General features: G+C 38.6%; 1 protein-coding gene across 5 annotated transcripts in view; it reads right to left on the bottom strand.

Annotated features, from left to right (window-relative positions):
- The window catches only part of RALGAPA2 (Ral GTPase activating protein catalytic subunit alpha 2), a 323126-nt gene that overhangs the window by 94611 nt on the left and 214818 nt on the right, over positions 1 to 13697 (bottom strand). The window lies entirely within an intron of this gene.

Here is a 13697-nt window from a genome sequence, read left to right as displayed (position 1 = left end):
AGATAGTTAAGTAAGCAAAGAATTATATTATGCTTTAGAGGCAGTGAAGAAAAGAAAAACAGAATCAAGAAAACAGAAAATTGAATCAGTCAAATGGAGAGCCAAACTAGTTACCCTCCTAGAACCCAGAGGAAAAAGAGAAAACAGACAAACAAAGGGAAGATGAGAAAGAAGAAGAAAACATCCAACCAAAGAATCACATTCCAGAGAAGGAACCAGAACAATTGAAATAGGGCAATAATTGAAGATCAAATTGATCATAAGGATAAAAGGGTCAATTCATCAGAAAGAAATAACAATTATAAAGTTGATTGTAACCAGTAAGATAGCTTCAAAACACATGAAGGAAAAATTGACAGAACTAAAGAAAGAAATCAATAAATCACAGTAACAGCTGGAGCTAACTCTCCTCCCTCATTAATTGAGAGTACAGTAGTAAATATGCAGAAATTGTGAACAATATTATTAACCAACTGTATCAAACAACTGCTGAATACACAGTTTCAAGTGTACATGGACCATTAATCAAAACAGGCTTTTGTGGTTTTAAAATACATCCACAAATTCTTTAATATTCCACCTTTTTAGAAGTAGAGCCTAATTCTTCTCCCCTTGAGTGTGAGCTGGACTCAGTGACTTACTTCTATTGAACAGAATGTTGCAGAAGTGGCAGTATATCACTTCAAGAGACTAGGCCTTAAAAAGGCACTGGGCCTTCCTCCTTGCTCTTGCTCTCTTAGAGCTCACTCTGGGAGGAGTAAGGGTCTCACTCAGTGTGATAAGGACACCCAAGGCCCTATGGAAAAGCCCTCATAGTGAGGAACTGAGATTTCCTACAAAGAGCCAAAGAGGAACTTAGGCCTCAGGCCAACAGCCTTGTGCTCAAGTCTTCTTGGAAGCGGTTCCACCAGCCCCCGTCAAGCCTTCAGATTACTGCAGCCTTAGATGAATCTTAACTACAATCTTATGATTATGAGAGACCCTGAGACAGAACAACCTAACTAACTTACTCCTGAATTCTAGAAAATATTAACTAACATTTGCTATTTTAAGTCAATAACTTTTGGGGATAATTTATTATCCAGCAATGGATAACTAGTACATAGGCCATACTCTGAGCCATGAAGCAAGTCTCAATAAATTTCAGAGGATTGAAATTACACAGAATGTTGTCAGGTCACAATGAAATTACATGAGATGAAAATCAGTGACAAAATAAGAGAATTAAAAAATATCCAAATGTTTGGCAATTAAATAACATACTTCTAACACAACCCTTGGATCAAAAGAGAAATCACAGTGCAAATTAGAAAATATTTTAACAATAATAAAAACACAACATATTGAAATTTGTGGAATGCTGCTAAAGCTGGATAGAGAATGGAGAAAATCATCAAAGCCAATTAGTAGGTCTTTGAAAAGTTTATAAAATTGATGAATCTTAGCAAAACCAATTAAGAAAAAGAAGGAAAAAAACACAAAAATTACCAGTATCAGAAATGAAAATGGGAACAGATCCTATAGATATTAAAAGGTATAAGATGATAGCATTAACGACTTCTGGCAATAAAAACCAGGCAACTTAGAGGAAATGGATACATTCCCTGAAAAATATAAGAAAAAATAGAAATTCTGGCTAGGCCTATATCTTTTAAAGAAATTGAATCCATAATTAACAGCCTTCCTACAAAGAATATTCCTGGTTTGGATAGTTTCATTGGTGGATGCTGCCAACATTTAAAGAAAAAATAATGTCACACTTACACAAACTCAGAGAACAGAGGGAGAGGGAACACTTTCCAACTCATTTTATGAAGTCACCACTAACCTAATACCCAAACCAAACAAAAGCATAAGAAAACTACGGATCAATGTCTTTCAATAAAGACACAAAAATCCTTCATAAAACTGTAGTAAATTAAATCCAGCAATATATTAAAAGTATGATGTATCTTGACCAGGTGGGATTTTCCCTAGGAAGGCAAGGTTGGTTAAACTTTCATAAATACCTATCGATGCAATTTACCGCATTAGCAGAATAAGGATGAAAAACCATATGATCTTCTCAATAGATTTGGAAAAAGTATTTGATACAATACAACTTACATTCATGATTAAAAAACACCCAGCAAACTGAGAATAGAAGGGAACTACTTCAATTCGATGAGGAGATCTTACAGAAAAAAAACTTACAATTAGTATCATAATTAATGGTGAAATATTAAATGCTTTCTATCCAAGGTCTGAAAAGGCAAGAGTGTCTACTCTCACCCTTTCTCACCCTGGTGAGATCCTAGCCATTATAATTACAAGGGAGAATGAATGAACAAATGAATGAATGAAAGCGCAAAAGATTAGAAAAGAAGTAAAATTATTTTTTATTCATGAATAACAAACATTATTATATGTATATATGAAAAATCCAAAGGAATTTAAAATTACTACTAGTAAGTGAATTCTAAAAGGTCAAACAACCCCTCCCTAAATCATTTAAATTTCTGTTTCCTAGCAATCAACAATTGGAAAATGAAAATTTTTAAAACTGTTGATAACAGCAATAAAAACATCAAACACTTAGAAGAAAGAAGTCTGACAAAAGATGTATAAGACCTCTACACTGAAAACTACCAAATATTGCTGAGATAAGTTAAAGAAGACCCAAATAAATGGAGAGATGGTTCATGGATGGTAGTCTCAATATTCTTAAGATGTCTATTCCTCCAAAACTGAGCTATAGGTACAACAAAAATCCAATCACAATTCTAGCAAGCTTGTTTCATAGATATGGACAAACTGATTCTAAATTTATATGGCACAGAAAAGTCATAAATTAGTCAAGAAAATAGTAACACATATTATCTGATTATACCATAAAACTTAATAACAATTAAGATATAATGATATTGGTATCATGATAGACAAATAGTTCTACGAATAGAGTCTGAAAATTGAGCCACACATTTATAATTAATTGGTTTTTCAACAAAAGCAGCAAACCAATTTCATGGGCAAAGGGAAGTCTGCTTTAATAAAGACACTGAACAACTGGCTATCCATACAGAAAGAGTGAACTCTGACCTCCACCTCATACCACATACAAAAACTGAGATAAGAACCTAATGTTAAAGTTAACCATAAAGATTCTAGAAGAAAATACAGGAGAAAATCTTCACAACCTTGGGATAAGCAAGGATTTCTTGAGTACAAAATATCACAAAAGAAAAAAAATAATAAATTGGACTTCATCAAAATCAAAAATTCTGCTCATCAGAAGACACCATTATGAAAGTGCAAAGGCAAGTCACATATATTTGCCAAACTGCATACAACCCAGCTGTTCATCAACAACGGAATAGACAAACTGTGGTACATTCACCCAACAAAATTCCACACAATGAAAATGAATAAAACACAATTCCAAGCAACATCATGGGAATGACCCAAACATAATGCTGAATGAAAGAAATAGATACTAAGAAGTACATACTGTCTAATTCCATTCATATAAAGTTCAAAAACAGCTAAAACTAATAATGTGGACTGAAGTTTGAATACTGGCCACCTTTATGGAGGATTAGTAATTGGAAGGGTGCATGAGGGAGACTTTCTGGAGGATGGCGATATTTTATAGTTTGAGCTGGGAGGTACTGAACAGGTGGGTTCACTTTGAAAGCATTCATCATACTATACACTTACAATTTGTGTCCTTTTCGGTATTAATGTTATATTTCAATGAAAACATTTTCCAAACAATCAGCAAGAATGAATACAGAAAATTTGAACAACACAATTAGCAAACTCGCCCTAACGAATACATACAAAATACTTCACCGAATAATTGCAAAGACACATTCAGGATGAACAGATTTAAAAAAAAAAAAATAGACCACATTCTAGGCCTGCAGAGACTAATCTAGCCTGGTGCCATTTTTGCATGGCCTGCAAGCTAAGAATGGTTTTTACTTCTTTGAATGGCTGAAAAAAGAAGGATATTTTGTGATGTGAAAATTAGGTGAAAATCAAATTTCAGGTTCCATAAATAAAGTTGTAATGGAGCACAGCCACACACATTCACCTGCACGTTGCCTATGACGGCTTTTGCAAAACAGCAGAATGGAGTAGTTGGGACAGAGACTATGTGGCCCTCCAGCCTAAAATATTTACTAACTGGCCCTTTATAGTTTGTTGACTCCTGTTCTAAGTCATAAAACAAGTCTCAATAAATTTCAAGGGGATTGAATATATGTATAATAAACATTAGATAGAATATATTATATTCCACATTTGGACCAAAAAAGCTATTAAATTAAAAATCACTAGAATAAACCTCTGTGTTTGGAAATTAAGAAACATTTGTCTAAATAATTGATGTGTCAACAAAAATAATGAAATGGAAATTTAAAAATAAGTTAAGCTAAATGATAATGAAAAGAGTGGATATGAAAATGTACATGTTAAAGCAGTACTTAAGAAGGAAATGTATAGGTTTAAATGCTTACATTAGAAAGGAATAAAGGTGGTAACTGAATGAGCTAGGCATCCATCTAAAAAAGTACTGAAAAATAAAAGAGTAAAATAACTCCAAGAAAGCGGAAGAATGGAAATAACACAGAAGTAGGCATTAATGAAACAGAAAACAAACACATGATAAGGGTAACTAATATCAATAGATGGTTCTTTGAAAAGTCTAATACAATTGACAGACTGTTGAAAAGGTAAACCAAAAAGAGAAGAAAGCATAAATAAACGACATTAGAAAGGGATAGAACTTAAATGATTAGAAGATATATACAGCTTTATGTTTATAAATTTGAAAATGTAGATGAAATGACCAAATTCCCAGAAAAATATAACTTAGCAAACACAGACAGAAGACGAGAGATAAAAACAATTTTATTAGCTTTTACATAACTGAAACATGGTGAAAAAAGTATTAACATGGAAAAGCCAGCCCAGATGGATCTACTGGCAAACTCGACCAAATCTTCAGAGAACAATTATTTATTATTTTAGAGAAACTTCGAGAACAGAAGTAGGGAGTTAACAAACCTACTCATTTTATAGGAATAGTGTAACCTTAACACCAAAACTGAGGGGCCAATCTCACTCATGAACATACAAACAAAATCTCAACAGAATCGCAGCGAACTGAATTCCACAGTGTAAAAAAATAACGTATTGTGACCTAGTTGGGTAAATCCCAGGATACATGTGTGAGTTTTCATAAAAAGTTGATCTGTATACTTAACTACGGTAATAGATAAAATGAGAAAAGTCAGGTTATTATTTCAATAGATGTTTAAAAGAAGTGTTTCATAAAATTCAAAATTCACTCATGAAAAAAATTCTTAATAATCTTGGAATAGAAGGGAACCTCCTTAATCTGTCAAAGAATATCTACCAAACCCTACCGTAACCACTAAGCTTAACAGTAAAACATCGAAAACTTTATGCATGAGGCTAGGAAGGAGACAGGAATGTCCCCTGTATCATGTCTATCAACATTTGTACTGGAGGTCTGTGCCAATACAGTAATGCAAGAAATAGAAATAGAAGATTATGCATTAGAAAGGAAGGAGCAAAACTGTCATTATTTCAGAAGATATTCCTGACTCACATGCAACTTATTTATTTTGTTCCTATGATGCTGGCCTCTGATTTTAATTTTTAATACCTAAGAAGAAGTGCTCAGACCAGAAAACACAATGGTTCCCCTGAATTGGAAGTGGACACTGTGACAGTCAAGGAGGCCACGGAGTGGACTGGGTGCATGGCCCTCCCCAGGGGAACAGGGCTGCCGGTACACAGTGGGAGCTGGGCCCTCCTCTTGCCCCCAGGCCCGACGGTGAATTTAATGGAAGACTTCAATGGTGGTCATCATAATCAGAACCTTTAACTCAGCAGCCATCCCTGTTGAGCAGGCACAGTCATAAACACCTCAAGTTTCCGAACGCTCATAACTGCCCTATCCTTGCATGCTGGCCAGAGCACGGGGATTAATAAGATTTCCCATGACTGTTGACAAGCTGGATTTCCTTACCAGCTAAACATTGGGAGGTGCACATGCGGCCCTATTGTGAGCTCCTAAACAGGAACTGCAGCTCTAAGAGAAGCACAAACCTAGAAAGTGCAGCCCAAATGATTTTCTCCTTAACAAGCTGGGGGCCAGGCCAAGACACTTTCACATCCAGGTTTTCTACTTTGCTAGATGCTGTGAAAGCAAAGACAGCTTCTTGCAGAGGGGTGACGACACTGAAGTCCACAGTGCAATATCGCCTGAGCTGTGTTAAATCGTTGGAGCAAGGACAGATGAGGAGCCTTAGGACACAAAAAGCCCTCTGGAATCTCCATGTTATTTGCAGGCATGAATCTTTCAAGAACTCAACTGTGATATCTTGATGTTCCAAAGGAGGACAATGAACACCTGAGCTCTGTTCAAATTCCTCATGGATAAACTCCAACTTCTGGCATCAGAACATGGCCGTGTATGAGTCTGCTGAGATGCAGGCCACATCAAAAACTACAGAGGTGGAGGACAACTAGCTTGACTAACTGTTTGGGCAGGTATGAGTACCTTTTAAAAACCAGAAGCATTGTGTTCATAATGAGATATGGCTGTGATTTTTGTGCCGTTTTTTGGCACTGCCTTTATCATGCAAGAGCTGGATGACTCAGCACCAAGGTCTAGGATTCAATTTTCTGCTGCACTTCACAAAGATTCCTGAAAATTGCTAGGATGTGTACACAGGACCACACAGATAAACACAGCCCTTCATTAATAATCATCTGCTTACATGCATGAAAATTACTACCTTTCCACTCCTGGAGTAGTTCAGCCTATGGGGATTCAGATTCTGGACTTGGTTTGGCCACTAAGAAACAAGTGCCCTTGGATAAGCTGCTTACACATTACTTATTTGGAAAATGGGCATAGTGTGGTCTGCCCTCTGCTCCCACAGACAGGCTGAAAGGTACATCTGCCATTTAATCCTGAAAGTGCACTGCAAATAGTTATGTCCTAAACAGGCAAGGAAAAACCATAATTTTGAGATGACGGAGAACAATTAAGGAGAAATGTAAGGCATGTTTCTGAGAAAGAAAATGTTTATTCCTAGATATTTCTCTCTCTATATTGTATAAATATGTTCCCTTAAAAGTCAGAAGATAATTTTAGTAAAAATGGGATTATCAGGAGACTCCAAAACGTTGCTTGAAAATTCTAAAGAATACAAAGAATCTTTCTGGGTCAAAAGGGACAGAGATTTCAGATGCCATTTGGATAATAATTATGTATCTGACTACTTTGGTCAAAGCCCTGTAAGGGCTGTGGGGGATGGCCAATATAGAGATGAATATATCTCAGGGCTCTCACCTGTAAATAGTTTTCAGGGGAGAAAAAAATATGTATTCAAGAAGGCAAGAAAATGAAAAGGAAAAAATGCTGTAAAGCAGGTACAACAGACTAAACGCTCTGAAGCCACAGAGAGTCCTTTTTAGCTAAGGGATACCCTGGAAGGCCTCCTGTTGGAGGTAGTCATGTCCAGTGGGTATTGGCAGACTCATGGTAGGCGAAGGAGGGGAAGCAGGAGCACAAGGTGGAGGGGTGGCTCGCTCTCTTCGGCCAGGGCAGAGCTCCCCAAAATGTATTCCATGAGATACTGATTCAGTTAAGTAGCAGATGGTATTATACGAAAACACCCGCCTAGACACAGAACAGTCTTCTCAAACAGTGAGAAAGTCATCTTAGGGAACAAGTATGGTGTCTCCAGAAATGTCTCTTAAAGCAAGTTGATGGTTTAATCGGGCTGGGAGTGACTCTCCTTTGAGAACTCTGGATTCAATGATTCTTAGCAACCACAGAGGAAAATAATATGTGTAATTAATTGATTTATTTTGGGATTAATTAAGAGGTTATGTTATTAAGACAGAATAACAATCAAAACACAGACAAGGGGTTAGAAAACCCAAGAACATTTTTTGATGGTAAGCCCAACAGCGAGGCTAGTGATACAAGTCCCCTGCTCACGGCTCAACCTACAGTCCGTAATTCTTGCAACAGCCCCAGCACTTTCATCCCTATTTCCTAGATAAGGAGAGGAAGGCTAGGGAGGCTAATTGCTTTTTCAAGGTCATCAAGGTCAGGACTCAGGCCCAAACTCCTCCAGGAGGAGGCACATTCTGACCTGCTCTACCGCCCTCGGCTCCCCCAGCTCCCCCTCTGCTCCCCTGCTCTGGCCTCACCGCTGCACGACTGGCTCTCCTGCCCCACGTGGGGTTGGCTCAATGGAGTCCTCCTCGGGGAGCCTTCCCTGCCCAGTGGAATGAAAGCAGACTCCTTCCTGCCCCATCCTGCCACCCTGTTTCATTTACTTATTTATTGGCCGTCTCCCTTACTCAAGTTTAGATGTCAGGAGAGTGACACCCAGCCTTTGACACAGTGCCTGGCATGAAGCAGCCCCCACAGACGTGCTGATGGACTGACAGAATGACCGAAGGCCGCCATCTCCCGAGGGTCTGACTGTTGGGCATGAACAAAATCCGTCCTGCCTCTCCACATTTCTAGAATAAGACCCAATGGAGCTTTCTGCCTTTTGGGCTAGCAGGCCATGGGGAAGGAGAGGAGTGGCCGTGGGGTCCAGTACAGGCTTCTGTGGCCACAACTGTTTTTTTGGTTTGGTGGGTTGAGTAAAGGCCCCACAGTCAAAACAAAAGGTTTGGACACTGCAGAGATCAGGCAAAGTTATTCTGAGATTGGTAATACAGCACAGAGGGAACAGTCAGAACAGGAAGCACAAATCGGGATCAAAGAAGTATGGGATTGTTCCTTTTACCAGTGATGACTAAAAATGAGTTTTCCCTCCTAGCAGTACTGGCAGGAAAGAAAAAAAAAGTGGGCATCTCAATTTCAAAGAAGAAAATCAAGGAGCTATTCATAGCCTCTAAAATCTTTCAGTGTTACTTGGTCCAGTAACAATGACAATAAAATAAATGAATATAGGAAGAAAGAAAGAAAAACTCTTTTCTCCTTTTATCTTTAGAAACATCACACTTAAAAATTTTAATTAAAAATACAATCCTTTAAAAAAAATGTTATTCCTCTGTGCTTACACTAAAACAGCCTAGTAATCAGGGAGTTGGCACTGTGGTAAAAGGGTTCCTAAAGAAAACAAAAACAGCAAAAAAAATCCCATACAACAAACTGATGAGTTTCTAATACAGTCTAGAAAATACACCTTTCAGGCCTCATTCCCCAGCAGAGTTCTGTGCTCTCCCGGCCCAAAAGGCCAAATGCCCACGAGGCTGGGGACGGGAATGTATGAAGCTGTACCCCTATATGCCGGCTGGAGAACGAGCCTCTGTGTTCCTGGTATGGCCTCTTGAGCCAAAAGGGCCTCCTGACGACAGGGCTCGGAGGCAGAGAATGAGAACCGAACTGCTCGCTGACCCAGAGTTGGGCCTCCCGTTGGCCATTTGACGTGCATTTGCACAGGCCAGCCCTGGCCTGCTGCAAGTGGGAGGATGCGGTAAATGAGAGGAAGATGTATGTCCCAAAGAACTAAAAAAAGGAAAACAATGTCAACTTTTGAGAGAAGTCAATTGAGAAGGAATTCTCAAAAGCCAAATCGTTAGGAGAAAGAAACCAGGAGCTGGGAGTTGATTGCTAATAATTAGGCTATAGATTTTTTCCAACTGCACCAAGGCTTATCTTATAAATAAATGCTCTGTATTATTCTTTGGCAACTGCTTATGGGTGACTCAGATAGTCTTTCAAAAAGTGGACAAAAGGAATAATGTAAATCCCTTGTATCTTGGGAATTCCTCTAATTAGAAGTGGCAATGAATTAAAGAAGAAATTTGATTTTAATACAACATCTGCAAATGGCAGCTGCCTTTTCAGTTTTCAATGTCATTCCTTTACTTAAAAAAACTGCTAAACCAGAACATATGACAGTAATTCATTTAATAACTTATATCAGTATATTCCAGCCATTTAGTATTTTAATTTTCTTTTCTAAATGAATTATTCTTTTGCACATTCAAAAATTAACCATTTATTTTTCCCTGAGGATTTTCCAGAGTCTTTAAAGTGTGTGACTTAATCTCAAAAAGATTATTTGGTTGGGGTTGGGATAAACATTTAAGAAAATTGTGATTTGCTATAAAAAGAAAGATATTTAAGTAACTGTGTTGCAAAGTCAAACACACTCCATATAAAATGAAGCCTCAGCAGTAGCTTGAAAGATTTCCCGTCCATCACAGAGGCCAACATGGGCTCCTCGGGCCTCCCTGGGCAAGCACCCTGTGACTTCTGGTGCGTCGGCCACAGCCAGCATTCCAGAAGCCCATTCCAGGTGGAGGTCCTGGGCTGGACGTCCTCCCAAAGAGAGACATGCAAGCTCATGACAGCTGCATAGACTGCAGAGGACCAGGAACCACCTCCGCTGTACCTGGGCGGGGGAGGGGGGGTGGTCAGCCAGGGCAACTTAAGGAAAGATCTGGGCATCCAGAGACAAGAGAGAACCAAAGAGGTCCTGTCTCCTTCAAGTGGCATGGAGAATCCTGGCTCTGAAAGGACTGTGGAGAGGCCTTGTCCCTGACCTGGATTTGATAGCCCAGGAAGTGAAGGTTGGAAGAAATTGAGAGACCTGCCCAGACTCCCAGTTGCTTGTGGCAGCGCTGGAATTGGAAATTTATGCTCTCATCTCTCTACTGTTGCTCTTTCCTTCCTGCATTTCTCCCAGAATTGCTGAATCATCATCCATTTTTCTCCCATGGCCCACATGTGCCAGGGCTGAGTGAGTAGGAAGACTCGCACATGCTTTTCATTTGTAAAATCGATACTGGCTTAGGTGCCAAGGGGGGCCCTTCACTAAAGCTTCCTCTTGTCTGAACCCCTCTGGGTTGAGGCTGCTTCAGAACCAACCTCTCAGTCTCTACTGTGCCTGCAGACAAACATGCCCCAGATACTAAAATTTGCCTCCACAAATCCATAAAGGAAACTTATTACCTTTCAGGGACTGAAAGAGCGGATATAGATGTGCTCTGCCATTTGCAGGCGTTAGGAATCATCTTTCTGAAGAAAAAACTGGGCATTTTAACAGACCCCTTAAATCGCTTCCATTCTCCTCTCTATGCAAGTTTTCCCTGGTCAATAACTTGGGCATAAGAGCAAAGAAAAAAACAGAAGTCTGACAAGAAAGAATTTCTCTTCCACAGCCAAATGACTATTGTATCAATATTTATGGAGATGGATTTGGCATGTAATTATACAATGGATTGATGTTGCTAAGCACACTGATTTTTTTTTCTTAATTTAATGAAAAAAGTTCAATAAAAAGCTCAAGTAGTTAGCAGGCGTCTCAGACATGAAGGCTCTGTGTGCCCCACACAAGCACACCCACCCTCCTTAAACATACCATTTTGCAAATGCTGTGTATTATTAGGAGGAGGCGGGTTCTGCCAGGCACATAATTTGTATATTTAAGGGAGGTGTATGGAATGAAAAAGCAAAATATGTTAAATTTCAAAGGACTTGGAAGCAGTGCTGCCTGTGAGCTTGTATTACAAATAGCCCGACATTATTACATACGCTATTAATGAGGCCGAGTGAATGAAAGTACAATTTGAATATGCATGACTCCATCCAATGAGCAGGACTTTTGTGTACTGATGGGCTGGGGTTTTTTTTTTTTCCTCCTAAAAAAGGATTAAAATTACTCTTTGAGAAGTATGGCTGCCCAGAGACCAGTAAAATAAACGTAACTTAGACCATGGAGTCACACTATATTCAGATGAAATATATAGGTATTGAAAGAACGCCTCTAACTCCACCTATGATTTCTGAAACTTGGCTGGGGCACGCCCCTACAAAAGGAATATTCCGCAACTTCAAGCAGCTGCTTCATTACAATTTGTAAGCAAAAATAATGATTTTGGTGGAGATCCCTTAAAGTAGACAAGGTTAAATAAACCTTTTGAGTACAAAGCCTTTGCTTCTATAGTAAGGAGCACTAGTTAAAAGGCTGGGGAATGGGTAAATTATTGCACCAAATGGCTGAGAATTAATCTCTGCTGACTAGCTGGAATCTAACGAGGCGTCTGGGTCCCAGGGAGCCCGCAGCATGTCCCTGGCGGTATGTGCAGTGTGTCGAGTCTGCGTGGCACCCTTTGTCCTTGCTCGCAGGCGGCCTTTCCTCTCATTGTCCATAATATCCTCATGCATCTGGGACGCGTGGAATGCATTCATACTAACAGACTTACCATTGTTTTCGCTCAGAAGCTTTGTTGAGCAGAGACTGCATCATGGTTACTGATAATTATATTGCTTAATTAATCAAGACAAAAAAAATTTGCAAATCATTGCCTGGTTGCCAAGCAGGGAGATAAAAAATGACAACAATACGAGCTGAAGCAATATAACAAAAGTAACAGCTATCTGATCAGAAATTCTTATATAATGAAGCTATTAATGCTAAATCGGTTAATGTTAACATCGGTCCAGGTGTCTCTACTTAGATGCAAACAAAAAGGCTAACATTATGGATATAAAAGGCCAAATGTTGCCATGGATTCTGTAACCTGATAGAGAGGACAGCCTTTTCATTTGATTAGGGAATGCAATTTAAATACCAGGGACTGAAGCCAAACAAACAGACTTTCCCTCCGCAAGCCTCTTGTATTCACCCTGGGGTCAGTGGTTGGTGAACAAAAGGTCAGCCACACTTGCCCTGGAAATGTCTGGATTAATTTTATTACATTGTAATGGCTTGTGCTTTAAATGTAGGGATAACGCTAAATTTCCAATTGGCCATTATTCTCTTCTTTCCTTTAGGCTTTTTGAATTAGAATATTAAGAATGTGATTTGCTCAATTCATCTTGTCAGAATTTACGACCAAATTTATAAAACAAATATACATTTTGGGAAGAAATTTCAAAAGATATGTTAATGCTTATTTTCATGCATTAGAAGTGTACTACCTTTTTAAACATCACTCTTGACACTGTTAATTGAATCAAAATGCCTTTTAAGTTCTTTATTTACTTTAAAAATAAGGAAGACATTTTGAAGACACTAAATGATGTTTTAGAGGGGTGTGCTGAGAATGAACTAATAAAGCCAGTTAATCCATGTGAAATATTAAAGGAACACATTTTCTAGTTTTGAAACGCATAAGATACTAACTTTATTCATTCTCTAGTACTGATATTTCCCATCTGATTGTTAAAATTAAAGCTGTGCTCTTCATGGACAAACACTAATTGCCATTTGCTTATACAAAAGCAAGAACTTCACATCTGCAGAGACCTGAATCCAAGATGATACAAATATTTAACATGAAGTAACTTCGAGCATCTTTGTCTCCCTGAATAGACAAGAGGGTTCCCTTTAGGTCATGGTTTGTGAGAAAACAATCATCGTCGATCTTACAACCCACCAGTTGTATCAGGCCCTTCACTGGCCAGGGAGAGACATCTCTGGATCAGGCACTAGCCCACACTGCATCCAGTTTGAATGATAAAAACCACGCTAAACTGGGTTTCATTATTTGTTTTAATTCTATGATAGTAACTAATGAAAAAAAAAATAGCAATAACAATAACAACTAACTTAAATACCTTTTACTTTGGGACAAGCACTGCTCAAAGCACTTTTCATTCATTAGTTCATTGAATCCTCATAACTTTAATACTTTAG

The sequence above is a fragment of the Choloepus didactylus genome, chromosome 19 (assembly GCF_015220235.1).
Source record: "Choloepus didactylus isolate mChoDid1 chromosome 19, mChoDid1.pri, whole genome shotgun sequence".
Taxonomy (NCBI): Eukaryota; Metazoa; Chordata; class Mammalia; order Pilosa; family Megalonychidae; genus Choloepus; species Choloepus didactylus.
The sequence above is the reverse complement of the archived record's forward strand: the minus strand, read 5'-3'. Positions and strand labels throughout refer to the sequence as shown.